The following is a 14,465-nucleotide window of genomic DNA, read 5'->3' as shown; positions in this document are numbered from 1 at the left end:
TGACTTACTAAAGTATACGGGCTAAAAGGAGGTGAAAGAAGTAGAATAAGAAATCTTTTTGAGTCAATTTTAGAGAAGAATATTTCAGTGTGCTGCAATAGAAAATGCCTGTAGATGACTGGAAAGATTGGCTGAATATTTTAACTATCAGCCTATTTTTAAATTCTTTTGTGATAACAGAATACCATTGTTGGGCTTGAATTGGTAACAACAAAATTGATAACAAATTGTTAACAAAGTAGAAAAAAAGATACAGGTTAATTTCAATGGCCACACCTTGCAACTGGGGTCAGTGGGTTGAACTGGAAAAGTAATGTATGACCTGAAAAAGTGTCAACTGTGATATGACCTGATACAAGCTCTGAGCTGGGGTCAAAATTCTGATGTGATCAGTCTTCAAATACGAAGCAGACATGGGCAACACCCAGTGCCATGAGTCCTCTTCCATTAGGAAACAACCTAATAAACTTTTAATGGGAGACAGAAGTCTGGCATACAATGGTAGCTTAGTTTCTGATGGTTGAGGTGAATCAGAGACCTGCTTGATGACGGATCTAGTCCATAATGGTAGCAATCTGAGGAATGCAGGCTTGATTAACACCTTGACTCTAGTAAGTCTCATTAGCAAATGGTCTTTTACCATGGACATTTGCATGAGTGACCCAGATATTTCCATAAGTAGTCATAATTTTTCCCCACATTTCATGGTTTCAAAAGAGACGTTTTTAATTTGCCAGGATTTTATTTTCCAAATGGCACACCAAAATGGGAAGCGATTGAAAACAGCCTAACAATCAGTAGAAAAATACAACAAAGTTAATCTATCTAAATATTGGCCAGATCTGTGACAATGGCCTGGAGTTCTGCCCAATGAGTGGAGCAACACATCTGTCTGTGGTTTCTACGGCATAAAAGCAACAGCCTCAGCAGTCCGGTGGACATCATTGGCCTTCAGCTTAATCAAACCATCAGTGAAGTCTCAGGCATTCAGGGAAACCTCTACGAATCTAGGGGCTTAGTGAGCCCACAGATTTTCCTTAAGCAAAAAGTAGTGATAGTTTTCCTTAAAAGAAAAATACATCAGTTGCACATTCATCTGTATACCTCAAACTCACCTTCCCAGACCAAAGAAGTGTTTTCTCTCCAAACTATAAAAAAAGAATAAATATAATAAGTTTTCAGCTTCAATTAGATTAGACCAAGTTTCCACCATTGAATATGACTGTGATAAAATAAATAAGGTGACTTATAACAACCAGGCTATCCTTTGTAGGGAACATGATATCAGTCTCACACAAAACAGGTACTTGCCAAATAAAATGATAATAACACGTATATGAAGGCAGTGAAATTTTTGCATAGACTACACAGTGATCATTAAACCCAAAACTTTGTGTAAATGACTTTACAGTTTGATATTTATTAATTTACTTTTTTCCAAAAATCTATGTTCTTTTGGCATAATGAATAACTTCTATCAGCGGTCCCCAAGCTTTTTGGCACCAGGCACCAGTCTCATGGAATTTTATTTTTCCAAGAACAGGGGTGTGGTGAGGATGGTTTGGGAATGAAACTGTTCTACCTCAGATCACGAGGCATTAGTTAAATTCTCATAAGGAGCACGCAACCTAGATCCCGGGCATGCGCAGTTCACAATGAGGTTCGCACTTCTGTGACAATCTAACATTGCCTCTGATTTGAGCAGGGGTGGAGCTCAGGTGGTAATGCTCACACTCGCTGACTGCTCACGTCCTGCTATGTAGCCCTGTTCCTAACAGGCCACAGACTGCAGCCCAAGGATTCGGGACCCCTGCTATAGTGGGTGCTAGTTAACAGAACATGTTTGATTGCTGATATTGTTTGCACTTGATTATCCTACTTGAAGAAAATGATTAACTATAAGTTAGTCACCTTAACATAATATTCAGAATGTAAGTTGTAACTTTCATTACTAAATTTTTTAAGTTATTTCTTTAGTATATTTTATGTTTTTACTTTCTTTTTTATTGTAATATTTTATTGGAAAACAAATATACCACTTGGAATGGATTTGAGGCAAATTGTGCCATCAGCAGATTATCTTCCAGTAGCTAACAACAGTGTAAAAAGCAAGTATCAGGAAGAGAAAATGTTTTCAGTACAAGACCAGCAGTATGAAAAAATCATACATGAAAACCTGAATAATACGCCTTTTCTGCAATAGTGCAACTGTTAATTACATATTGTTAACTGTTTATAGTCTACACAGTTACAACTTCACACTTCACTTCAACAACAACATGCTCACAGTTCCTAAAGAAACCTACTTTATAAGAAGCCATAACCTAGATATTCCTTCATTTGACCGACTCCATCCAATTTTAGATGTGCAGAAGGGCTTAGATGTATATTCAAGTGTAAGCCACATACAACATATTACTTGATCAATATTCTAAAATCAGGTTTCAGGACAATGACATTAAGAGAAGGGAAGAAAACATGGGAGCAATGAAGTCCTAACTACTATACATGCATATTGTGTTATTTTTTGACAGTAGTGAAAAACTTTTACAGGTAAGTTACAAAGAAAAGGCAAATAAACAATTTTGTACAACAAATGTAACACATTCTGCACAACGTCCACTTTGCCATCATCATTTTGTACAAACTCTCCATACTTTACTTGACCACCACCATCAATATCTGCTTCCCTGATCATTTCATCACCTTGGTATCTGTTAACTTCTTTCTAAGATTTATCACAGGGTGAAGCTCTGTTACACCAATATAACCACTGTCAACCTTATCAAACACATGGAATGCTTCCCTAATTTCTTTTTCACTGTCTGGGTCTTTCATTTGTCTTGCCATCATTGTCAGAAATTCAGGAGAGTCAACTGTGCCCTTACCATCAGTATCTACTTCATTAATCATATCCTCTGCTTCTGTTGGATTCTACCCAAGAGACTTCATCACACTTCTCAATTGCTTTATTGTTACAGTTCCATCATTATCCTTGTCAGACAGTGAAAAAATTTCTTTGAATTCTGCAACCTGCTGTCCCATCAGTTGGTCACCTATGCGGCAAGCACTACTGGTTTCACAGATGCAACCATACAACCTCATGGCTGGCTGGCTGACTCACTCCACTCGGACTCATTTTTTTATTTTATTTAGCCTTCCATTGCTTTTGTTTCCTTATTTTCCTAAGGTGGAAACTTAGATGATTGATTTGAAATTTCTGTTCTTTTCTAACATATGTTTTTAATGTTATACATTTCTCTTTAAGCACTGCTTTTGCTGCATCCTACAAATGTTTATATTTTAAATTCATTTTCATTTAGTTAAAATTGTTTTTTTTTAATTTCTCTTGATATTCCTTTAGCCATTTGTTATTTAGGAGTGTATTATTTAATCTCCAAATATGCAGCATAGAAAACATTTAAAAATAATTGTAAAAATGTGTTATTTTGTATTTAAACAAGAGCAAATTCCAAATAAACTGTTGCACACACATAAATATTTAATACCCAAATGATGAAAAAACATACAAAAAATATTTACCTGTTTTTAGGATAAGGAAAGATATCCTAATCATAGATAAGCAATAATTGTCTATAGTAAACATTGATAGGTTTTTAAAAGATTTAAATTTATGTCAATGGCAATAGAAGTCAGAGTAGTGGGAGTGGATTAGCTTTGGGCTGAGGCAAAAGAGGGATTTCTAGAACACAGATTATATTCTATTCCTTTACTTTGGTAATGGTCCCATCACTGTTCATTTTCTGATAATTTATCAACATGCTCATTTCTAATTGTGCACCTTTCTATATGCATAATGTGTTTTAATGAAATGTATACAAATTTGGTAGATCAAGATAACTATAAAATAATCACTGGCAGAAAATAGAATTGTGATAGGTTTTATAGAATATGTTAATATTAGTATGATAGAGTTATGTTAATCATTAAGAAAACCATAACCACATAAGATGATACATAGTTATAAACTATGCATAAATAAATTACAGAAAAATTGAAAATACAAAGACATATTCAACATCACTTGTAAACAAAAGAAAAAATTATACAATTTAAAACAAACACTACTTTTGCATTTAAAATTGGGAAAATATAACAAAAATTATATAAAAACATGGATAATTAAAATGTTAAAAAAGATCATTTTATACACTGGAGTTTGAAAATTACTACAATTTAAGAAAGAAAAAAATGTGTGAAGCATAGAATATAAAACAGTATGATCATAAGCTAGAAGTAAAGAGATGAAATGTATGTGTTGCATATGCAGAGAAATAAACATGTAAACATGTATTAACACAAGTGATTATAAATAATCAATAAGCTTATTTATAAAGTTTAAGTAATTATTACTTAATTATATACAGTTTTTTAGCCATAAAAAGGCATTTTTGGATTTTATATCCAAGTGTGCTAAGTAGTAAGATATAGTGTAAGCAAAAATAGCTACAAATTTGAAAACGTAAGGTTAGTTTCCGTTGACCCTCGTCCAAATCAACCTCACCACTTATCCCAGTCTTTGATATATTCAAAATATTAGGTCAATTATTCCTTGATTGTCTTTTACTTAATATCTAATATTGCAATGCATATTACATACGAAGCATAAAAGTAAAAATGATAAACCAAGAAACATTTGTTAAGGCCGCAGAAACAATTTTGGAAGACAACAGAGTCACATTGAAAGTCAGTGCCAAATGTGAATCCAGCACAGATAGAAGAGTTAGCAACTGGGTAAGATAAGCCCAAAAGATGATGACAAAATGGGCAGTAACAAGAAAATCTCTACTAACAAAAGAAACACTTCATGTGGAAATGTATTAAATATCTTTTTTTTAAAATTGACCTTTTCTATGAAAATACAACAAATGTTAAATATGGATACTGGATAACTCCATAATTAAACAGTATAAAAAGTTGAAATGTTTGCCAATTATTTAATAAAGTCAGTAAATATAATATAAAAATTCACTTTACAAATCAGTTCATTTCATTATCAATATTTTCTATAAAATCCTCTACAAAACAATTATAGTCCAATCTTACTTATAGGTACAAAATGTTTAATAAAACATTTGCAAATAGATTATAGATGTATTAAATAAATAAATACTCTGATCAAAGTATTTATTCCAGAAAGTTGTTGGTATAAGGAAATGTATCAACAAAATCCATTGCTCCAAAAAGACAATACTTCTGATTTTAAAGAATTATTTATTGCAATAATTGCTTCAGTTATGTCTTATATGTTTTTTCTGAATGTCTTGACTTAATTCATTTTCCCCCCACTAGTTGATATAAAATGTTGGATATGATTTGCGTGGTTTTACTTTAGTTTTATCAAACAGCAACAGTGATAATCCCAAATTTTTATTTGAATTAGGAGGTTTGGAGCATTAGTTTTGAAATCCAAGTTAGATGCTTGCCTTTTGCTTTTGCAAATTTTTTCAGCATTTTTTTTTTTGTTTTGCGTGTGTTTCAATTTCTTCATTTGTCTTATAAATTTTTTCCTTCCCAATAAGTTCATCGTTATTTACATGTTTAAAAGAATTATTTATTTAATCAGTGTTTTCAATTGTAGCAGTTATCCAAAATATTTTCCTCCAAGTCTTAATGTTCTCTTCAAATTTGAAAATGTATTTTATAATTTAGTTGTCTTTCTTCTATGTTTTCTTTTTTTTAGATTTGTCTCTGTTATTTGAAGAACCTATTCTTGGTCTTAGCTATCAGTTCTACAAAAGATAGATTTATTTTTCTCATTATAAATTTTCTTTATCTTTTTACATCACCACCCAGATACTAAGCATAGTAGTCAATAAGGTAATTTTTAATCCTCACCTTTTTCCCTCCTTCACACTCAAGTAAGGCCCTGTGTCTACTATTTCTTTATCTGTGTCCATATGTACTCAATGTTCTCACTAAGAGAACATGAGATGTTTTGTTTTCTGTCCCTGTGTTACTTCACTTAGTATAATGGCCTCTAGTTTCATCCGTGTTTCTGCAAACGACACAATCTCATTCTATTTTAATGGCTGCATAGTATGGATGGCAGAGGCGGCCCGTCTGGAAAAGCCACTGCCATGTCGCCGACTGCAGTCCGGGACGCAGGGCCAGGTCTGCCTACTCCACGGAGTTGGCAGGAGTTGGAAAAAGGTGAAGCCCTACCCCCTTTCAAGTTAGAGGGGTGGGATTCCTGCCCCTTTGGGCAGCTACAGCTGCTCAGTCATGGCTGTGGACCCGGACATCTCTGCATTCTCAGAGGCTTAGGAAGCTACCCCGTCCCTGCAGGCTCAGAAGTGTCTGCTCCCACTTCCTGGCCTCTCCGCATTCTCGGAATCCACCCAGTTTTGGAAGGCAGCTATGCTCACCACTATACCACCAACTCCCCACTCCAATTTTGGAGCAAAGTTGTGGTTGAGGCTGAGTGCTGTCACAACCTGCTGGGTGTGCATGTGCTCAGGGCAGGGCTGACACGCCAGGCCCCTGCTGCCTCAGCCCCCTCCAGACTTGGGAAACAAAGGAGCACAGGAGGGAGGCTGAGGTGGGGCTAAAGGTGATTAGGTGTGAGCCTGCAGGTACCCCTCCGCATGAACAGCCTGGGCACTGTGGGGCACCATAGATGGCAGGTTAATGGCGGCAGGAGGCAGACAGGCTCCTGGGAAGAAAAGGGCAGGTGCCCAGTTAAACCCCGCCTTCAGGTCAGGGATGGCCTTGAGACCTTGGGACCAGGCTGCCAGTTCTGCAGATCAGGCTGGTAGTTCTGCAGACCAGAGTGAGAACTTATGGTGCCTTTTCCAGGCCCACCCATGGCTGCCCATGGGCCAACCAGCATGCATTTCTTCCCCTCTGAAGCCCATAACAATCCTGGACTCAACCCCACTCCAGGAGACAACAGAAAGACCTACCTGCAGAGAGGAGTTCCCAACTGTGGGTCTCCTCTCAACTGTGGATCTCCTCTCTGCTGAGAGCAGAGCAGGTGATGGGATGACCTTACAGCAGAGAGGAACTACACACCGTGAGCCTCCTCTGAGCTGTTCTGTTGCTCAACAGAGCATCTCTTTCCCTTGCTCCACCTCCACTTGTCCACGTACATCATTCTTTCTGAACACGAGACAAAAACTCAGGACCAGCTTAATGGCAGGGCTGAAAGAGCTGTAACACAAACAGGGCTGAAACATGCCCCTTGCTTGCCACTTTGCAGGCAATAAGAAAAAATGAACAGAAGAGCTGCAGCCCTATAGGGAGCACAGACCTAGGAGCTCCCCAAGCCAGGGCTATGACCCCCTGTTTGGGGCTCTGCAGTTCCTGGCATCACCGAGCTTCCGAGTGTCACTGTGTTTCATGTTGCCAGCTGTGGAAGCTGCTTGCAGAATGCCTGGTCCGTCTGCAGCCTCACAGGGATCTGGGACCCCTGCTGGTGCCTGCAGCTGCCTACCCCACTGCAGCTGGTGTGCCTGGCTGTGCACAGTGCCCGGACCCCTGCTCACTTGCTCACACACCATTCACCACTCTGTGCCTGGCTCGCCTTTGGCAGGCATGGGATCCAGGCCAGTAGCATAAGCCAAGCACAGTCTGCCAAGCTGAATAGGTAGAACAAGCCCAGCAGGCCTGAGCAAAACTTGGGCAACGGTGCCACCAGCCACAGAGGTTTCCAGCCAGAAGAATGACACTGCAAGGACCCTGTAACAGTATTCCATAGGGTATGCGTACCACATTTTCTTTATGCAGTCTACCATTGATGGGGATTTAGGTTGATTCCATGTCTTTGCTATTGTGCATAGTGCTGCAATGAACATACACATTAATGTGTCTTCATGGTAGAATGATTTAAAATCCTTTCGATATATACCCAATAATGGAATTGCTAGGTCAAATACATTTTCTGCTTTGAGTTCTTTGAGAAATTGCCAAACTGCTTTCCACAATGGCTGAACCAATTTATATTCCAATCAGAAGTGTAAAAGCATTCCTTTGTCTCTGCAACCTTCCCAGCATCTGCTATTGTTTGACTTAATAGTAATGGCCATTCTGACTGGTATGAGATAGTATCTCAGTGTGGTTTTGATTTGCATTTATCTAATGGTTATTGATGTTGAGCATGTTGAGAATTTTTTAATATTCTTGTTTGCTGCATATATGTCTTCTTTTAAACAGTGTCTGTTAATATACTTTGCCCACTTTTTAATGGGGTTGTTTTGTTCTTGTAAATTTTTTTAAGTTTTTTATAGATTCTGGATACTAGATCTTTTCTAGATGATTAGTTTGCAGATATTTTCTTCCATTCTATAAGATTTCTGTTTACTCTATTGAAAGTTTCATTTGCTGTGCAGAAGCTCTTTAATTAGGTCCCCTTTGTCAATTTCTATTTCTGTTGTGATTGCTTTTAATGTCTTTGTCATGAAATATTTGCCAGATCCTATATCCAGAATAGTATTTTCTAGGTAATCTTCCAGGGTTTTAATAGCTTTAGCACGTACATCTAAGTTTTTATTCCACTGTGAGTTAATCTTTGTATGTAACATAAGGAAAGGGTCCAGTTTCAATTGCCTGCATATGGCTAGCCAGTTAGCCCAGCTCCATTTATTGAGTGGGGAGTCATTTGCTCATTTATTTTTATTTCAGTTTTGTCAAAGATCAAATAATTGTAGGTGTGCAGTGTTACTTCTAGACTCTCTATTCTGTTCCATTGGTTATGTGTCTGTTTTTGTACAACTACCATGCTGTTTTGGTTACTGTAGCCTTGTAGTATAGTTAGAAGTTGGGTAACAGCTTTGTTCTTTTTGCTTAGGATTCCCTTGGTAATTCAAGCTATTTTGGTTATATACAAGCTTTAAAAATTCTTTTTCTGATTATGTGAAGAATATCATTGGTAGTTTGATAAGAATGGCATTAAATCTGTCAATTGCTTTGAGCAGTATCATTGTTGAAATATAACATTGATTCTTTCTAGCCATAAGCATGAAATATTTTTCCATTTGTTTATGTAAATTTTAATTTCTTTCAGCAGTGTTTTGTAATTCCCATTGTAAAGATCTTTCACTTCTCAGGTGGCTATATTCCTAGATATTTTATTCTGTTCGTGGCTATCAGGAATGGGATTGTGTTCTTGATTTAGCTCTCAGCTTGGAAGTTGTTGGTGTATAGAAATGCTACCGATTTTCGCACATTGATTTTTTATCCTGAAGCTTTGCTGAAATTGTTTATCAGGTCAAAGAGATTTGGGGCAAAGGCTATGGGATGTCTGCAAAAAGGGATAGTTTGACCTCCTTTCTTCCTATTTGGATATCTTTTATTTCTTTCTTTTGGCTGTAGCTCTGGCCAGGACTTCCAGTACTACGTTGAATAAAAGTGGTGAAAAACGGCATTCTTGTCTGTTCTGGTTTTCAAGGGAAATTCTTCCAGCTTTTGCCCATTCATTATAATGTTGGCTATGGGTTTGTCATAAATGGCTCTTATTATTTTGAAGCATGTTCGTTTAATGCCTAATTTGTTAAGGTTTTTTTAATAAGAAGGGATGTTTAATTATATTAAAAGTCTTCTCTGCATCTATTGAGATGATCTTTTTTTTTTGTCTTTAGTTCTGTTTATGTGATGAATCACATTTATTGATTTGTCTATGTTGAACCAATCTTGCATATCAGAGATAAAGCCAACTATTTCCTGGTATATTAGCTTTTTGATGTGCTGCTAGATTCAGTTTGCTAGTATTTTGTTGAGTACTTCTGCATCTATGTTCATCAAGGATATTGGCCTGAAGTTTGTTGTTGCTGTTGTTGTTGTTGTTGTGTCTCTGACTGGTTTGGTATCAAGATGATGGTGGCCTCATGAAATGAGTTAGTTCTCACAGAATTTGCAATTTTTTGGGATAGTTTCATTAGGAATGGCACCAGGTCTTCTTTATACATCTGGTAGAATTCAGCTGTAAATCCATCTGTCCTAGACTTACCCTGGTTGGTAGATTTTTTATTACTAATTCAATTTTGCAAATCATTATTAGTTTGTTCAGGGATTCAATTTCTTTTTGTTTCATTATTGGCAGGTTATGTGTTTCCTGAACTTTATCCATTTCTTCTGAGACTTCTTGCTTGGGTGCATAGAGGTGTTCCTAATAGTTTCTGAGGGCTTTTTTGTATTTCTATGGGGTCAATGTCAATGTTCCCTTTGCCATTTCTGATTGTGTTTGTTTGGATCTTCTCTCTTTTTTGATTAGTCTAGCTAGAGGTCTATCTTATTTATTCATTCACAAAAGCAATTTGTGGATTCATTGATCTTTTATTATGTTTTGTTGTGTGTATCTCAATTTCCTTCACTTCAGCTCTGATATTAGTAATTTTTTCTTCTCCTTGCTTTAGTGTTCGTTTGCTCCTGTTTCTCTAGTTCGTCTAGATGTGATGTCAGTTTGTTGGTTTTAGCTCTTTTTAACATTGTGATGTTGGCAGTTAGCACTATAAATTTCCCTCTTAAGACTATTTTAATTGTGTCCTAGCGAGTCTGACATCTTGTGAGTTTGTTCTCATTTGTTTCAAATAATTTGTTGATTTCTGCCTTAAATTCATTGTTTACCCAAAGGTCATTTAGAATCAAGTTGTTTAACTTCCATGTAATTGTAGGGTTTGAGTGATTTTCTTAGCATTAATTTCTATGTATATTTTGCTATAGTCTGAGAATGTGATTGGAATGGTTTAGGGTTTTCTTTTCTTTGTTTTTTCCTGAGGATTCTTTCATGTCCAACTGTCTGGGTGATTTCAGAATATTTGCCATGTGGTGATGAAAAGAATATATAATCTGTTGTGTTTGGTTGGACAGGTCTGTAGATGTCTGTTATCTCCATTTGGTCAAGTGTTTAGTTCAGGTCCTGAATATCTTAATTAATTTTATGCCTCAATGATATGTCTAATACTGTAAGTAAAATGTCAAAGTCACTGCACTCCGGCCTGGGCGAAAGAGTGAGACTCCTTCTCAAAAAAAAAAAATAAATAAAAAAATAAAATGTCAAAGTCTCCCACTGTTACTTTGTGAAAATATAAATTTCTTTGTAGGTCTCTCCACTAGCCAAGGTTCTCTCGAGGGACAGAACTAACAGGACAGATGTACATATAAAGGGGAGTTTACTAAGGGGTATTGACTCACATGATCACAAGGTGAGGTCCCACAATAGGCCGTCTGCAAGCTGAGGAACAAGGACACCAGTACGAGTTCTAGAACCTTGTAAGCAGGGAAGCCAACAGTGCAGCCTTCAGTCTGTTGTTGAAGGTCCAAGAGTCCCCAAGCTGAAGAACTTGGAATCCAGGGTTTGATGGCAGGAAGCATCCAGCATGGGAGAAAGACAGAGTCAAGAAGACTCAGCAAGTCTGCTCTTTTCATTCCTGTTTTTATGCTGACAGCTGATTAGATGGTGTCCACCCAGAGTGAGGGTGGATCTGTTTCTCCCAGTCCACTGACTCAAATGTGAATTGCCTTTGGCAACACCCTCACAGACACACCCAGGAACAATTCTTTGCATCCTTCAATCCAATCAAGTTGACACTCAATATTAACCATCACAGTCTCTAAGAACTTGCTCTATAAATCCGGGTGCTCCTGTGTTGGGGCTTCTTTTTGAATTGAATACTTTACCATTATGTAATCCTCTTCTTTGTCTTTTTTTTTTTATCTTTGTTGGTTTTAAGTCTGTTTTGTATGAAATAAGAATAGCAACCCTTACTTTTTTCTTTCTTTTTTATTTTTCTTTATCTGCTTGGTTGATTTTTCTCCATCCCTTTACTTTGAGTTTATGAGTGTCATCGCATGGGCAGTAAGTCTCTTGAAGACTGTCTATCATTGATCTTGGTTCTTTATCCAGCATGCTACTCTATGCCTTTTAATTGTAGCATTTACCCCATTTACTTTCAAGGTTAATATTGTTATGTGTGAGTTTGATCCTGTTCTTGTGTTGTTAGCTGGTTATTATGCAAACTTTTCTGTATGGTTGCTTTATAGAGTCAATGGTTTTTGTAGTGGCTGGCAACAGCCTTTCTTTTCCATATTTGGCACTCCTTTTAAGGCCCCTTGTAAAGCAGGTCTGGTGGTAATGAACTCCTTTAGTATTTCTTGTGTGAAATGGATCTCATTTCTCTTTCACTTTTGAAGCTTAGTTTAGCTGGATATAAAATTATTGGTTGAAAATTCTTTTTTGTAAGTATGTTGAGCATAATCCCCCAATCTCTTCTGACTTGCTGCATTTCTGCCGAACATTTTGCTGTCAGCCTGATGAGGTTCCCTTCGAAGGTTACCTGCCCCTTCTCTCTAGCTAGCTTTAACATTTTTTCATTCATTTTGACCTTGGAGATTCTGACCTTGGAGATGATGTGTCTTGTGAATGTTTTTTATTTTTGTTGGTTAGTGTCCCTCAGGGTATCTCTGCATTTCCTGAATTTGAACGTTGGCCTCTCTAGAAATTTTGGAGAAATTTTCATGGATGAAATCCTGAAACATATTTTCCAAATGACTTGTTTTCTCCGCATCTCTTCCGTGGAAGCCAATGAGTCATAGATTTGGTCTCTTTACAAAATCCCATATTTTTCAGAAGTTTTTTTTTTTTTTGTCAAAATGAGTTAGTTCAGAAAGCCAGTCTTCTAGCTCTGAGATTCTTTCCTCAGCTTGGTGTATTCTGCTACAATACTTGCAATTACATTATGAAATTCTTGTAATATGTTTTCCATACTGTATCAGATCAGGTTTGTTATTTCTTATTATGGCCATTTTGTCTATCAGCTCTTATATCTTTTTATTGTAATCCTTGGATTCTGTGTCAACTTTCTCCTGAATCTCAATGATATTAATTCCTACCCATATTTGGAATTCTATTTCTGTCATTTCTGTCATTTAAACCCAATTAAGTATCCATGCTGGGGAACTGTTGAAGTCATTTGAGGAAAAAAGACATTTTACGTTTTTGAGTTGCCAGGGTTCTTGTGCTGGTTCTTTCTCATCTCTGTGGGCTGATATAGCTTCAACTATGTTGTAATTTGAGTACAGTCAGTTGGCATTCTTTCTGCATGTTTTAAGAATACTGAGCCTTTGTGTGGGATCTTTATCTGTAGCTGAGTTATTGTCCTTGATTTCCCAGAGGAGTATATTAGCAAAGTATTTTTGGTGTTGAAGCTTGGGCTGGGATCCGGTAGATGGTGTTTCAGCATCATGGCCAGAAGGTAGACTCTAGCTCAGCCATGTGGCTCCTCTGTATTTCTTCTTGATTGCAGTCATGCTCCCTCTCAATGCTCTAAAAGCGTGGGCTTCTGTCCCACTGAAGGGCTGGCTGCAGATCTTGGCTTGGCACTCCTAGGCTGCACACCACTACCCTGGGGCAAGCTCAGGCTTTATGTTTCTTCCCCAGCTTGGAGACAGCAGGGGAAGGGACCTTGGCAGTGGCTATGCCAGATGGTGTTTCACTTGTCTTTTGGGGCTCCACCCCAGAGAAATGCAGAGCCACTTCCAGTTAGTGCATTTGGCCTGGGATGGGGTGGCTGCATTGAGGGCTCAAGCTGGGGTGCCTCGCCTGGTGATGACTGAGGTGGGGGGTACTTATTGGGGGACTGACTGGCCTCTTCTCTTTAGGGTGGCTGTGGCTTGCTGGATGTGGTTAAAGCACTCAGGGTCTTTGGTTCTTTCTCAGTCTGAGGACAGGAAGGACAGTACCACTGCAGCAGCAGTGGCAGAGAGGCTATTGGTTGCCTTTGAGAGATCCACCTCAGAAAAATGCAGAGCTGCTGTTACCAAGGATGTTTAGCCAGAGGGTAGGACAGCTGCACTACTGGCACTGGTGATCTGAGCTGGGACCCCCACTGCTGAAGAGTGTTAGAGACTGGGCTACTCTCTTGTGTGGTGACTGCGTCATGCTAGCAGTGCAAGTGAAGCCCTCAGGCCCTTTGTTTCTTCTCCAGGTCAAGAGCAGCAGGGCAGAACCACCATCATGGCAGTGCCAGAGAGGTGATCAGTTAGTTGTCTCTGGGAGCCCCTTCCCCGGGAAACACAGAGCCACTAGCAGTGGAAATCCTCAACTAGGGTGGGAGAGCTGTTCTGCTGTCCCAAGCCATGGGCCCTACTTGTTAAAGAGTCAGGGCAGGAGGTTCATAAGGAAGAAAGACTGGGCTCCTCTTCACATGGTGCCTGAAGCACGCTGGGGGTTCTAATGGAGCCTTGACCAGGCCTATTTTTCCTTTCCCAGCCCAAGGGCAGTAAGGGAAGTACCACTCAGCTGAAATGACAGTGGGGCTATGGGTTGTCTCTAGGATTTCATCTTCCGTGAAATGCAGAGCTACCACCAACTCAAGTGTGCAGGAGGGGATAGGATGATTGTGCAAGGGCCCAGGTCAAGAGCCACTGCCCAGTGAAGAGTAGTGGATGTGGCGATGCTTGTGAAAAACAATCTATCTGCTTTTACATAAGGTGTATGTGCTGTACTA

At 38.3% G+C, this 14,465-nt stretch overlaps 1 pseudogene; it reads right to left on the bottom strand.

The window, feature by feature from the left end:
* Nucleotides 1-2,547: 2,547 nt before the first annotated feature.
* LOC116484721 (calmodulin-A-like) lies at nucleotides 2,548-3,105 on the bottom strand (annotated as a pseudogene).
* Between the last annotated feature and the right edge of the window lie 11,360 nt (nucleotides 3,106-14,465).

Source organism: Hylobates moloch, unplaced genomic scaffold (genome assembly GCF_009828535.3).
Source record: "Hylobates moloch isolate HMO894 unplaced genomic scaffold, HMol_V3 SCAFFOLD_16, whole genome shotgun sequence".
NCBI classification, from domain to species: Eukaryota; Metazoa; Chordata; class Mammalia; order Primates; family Hylobatidae; genus Hylobates; species Hylobates moloch.
The sequence above is the reverse complement of the archived record's forward strand: the minus strand, read 5'-3'. Positions and strand labels throughout refer to the sequence as shown.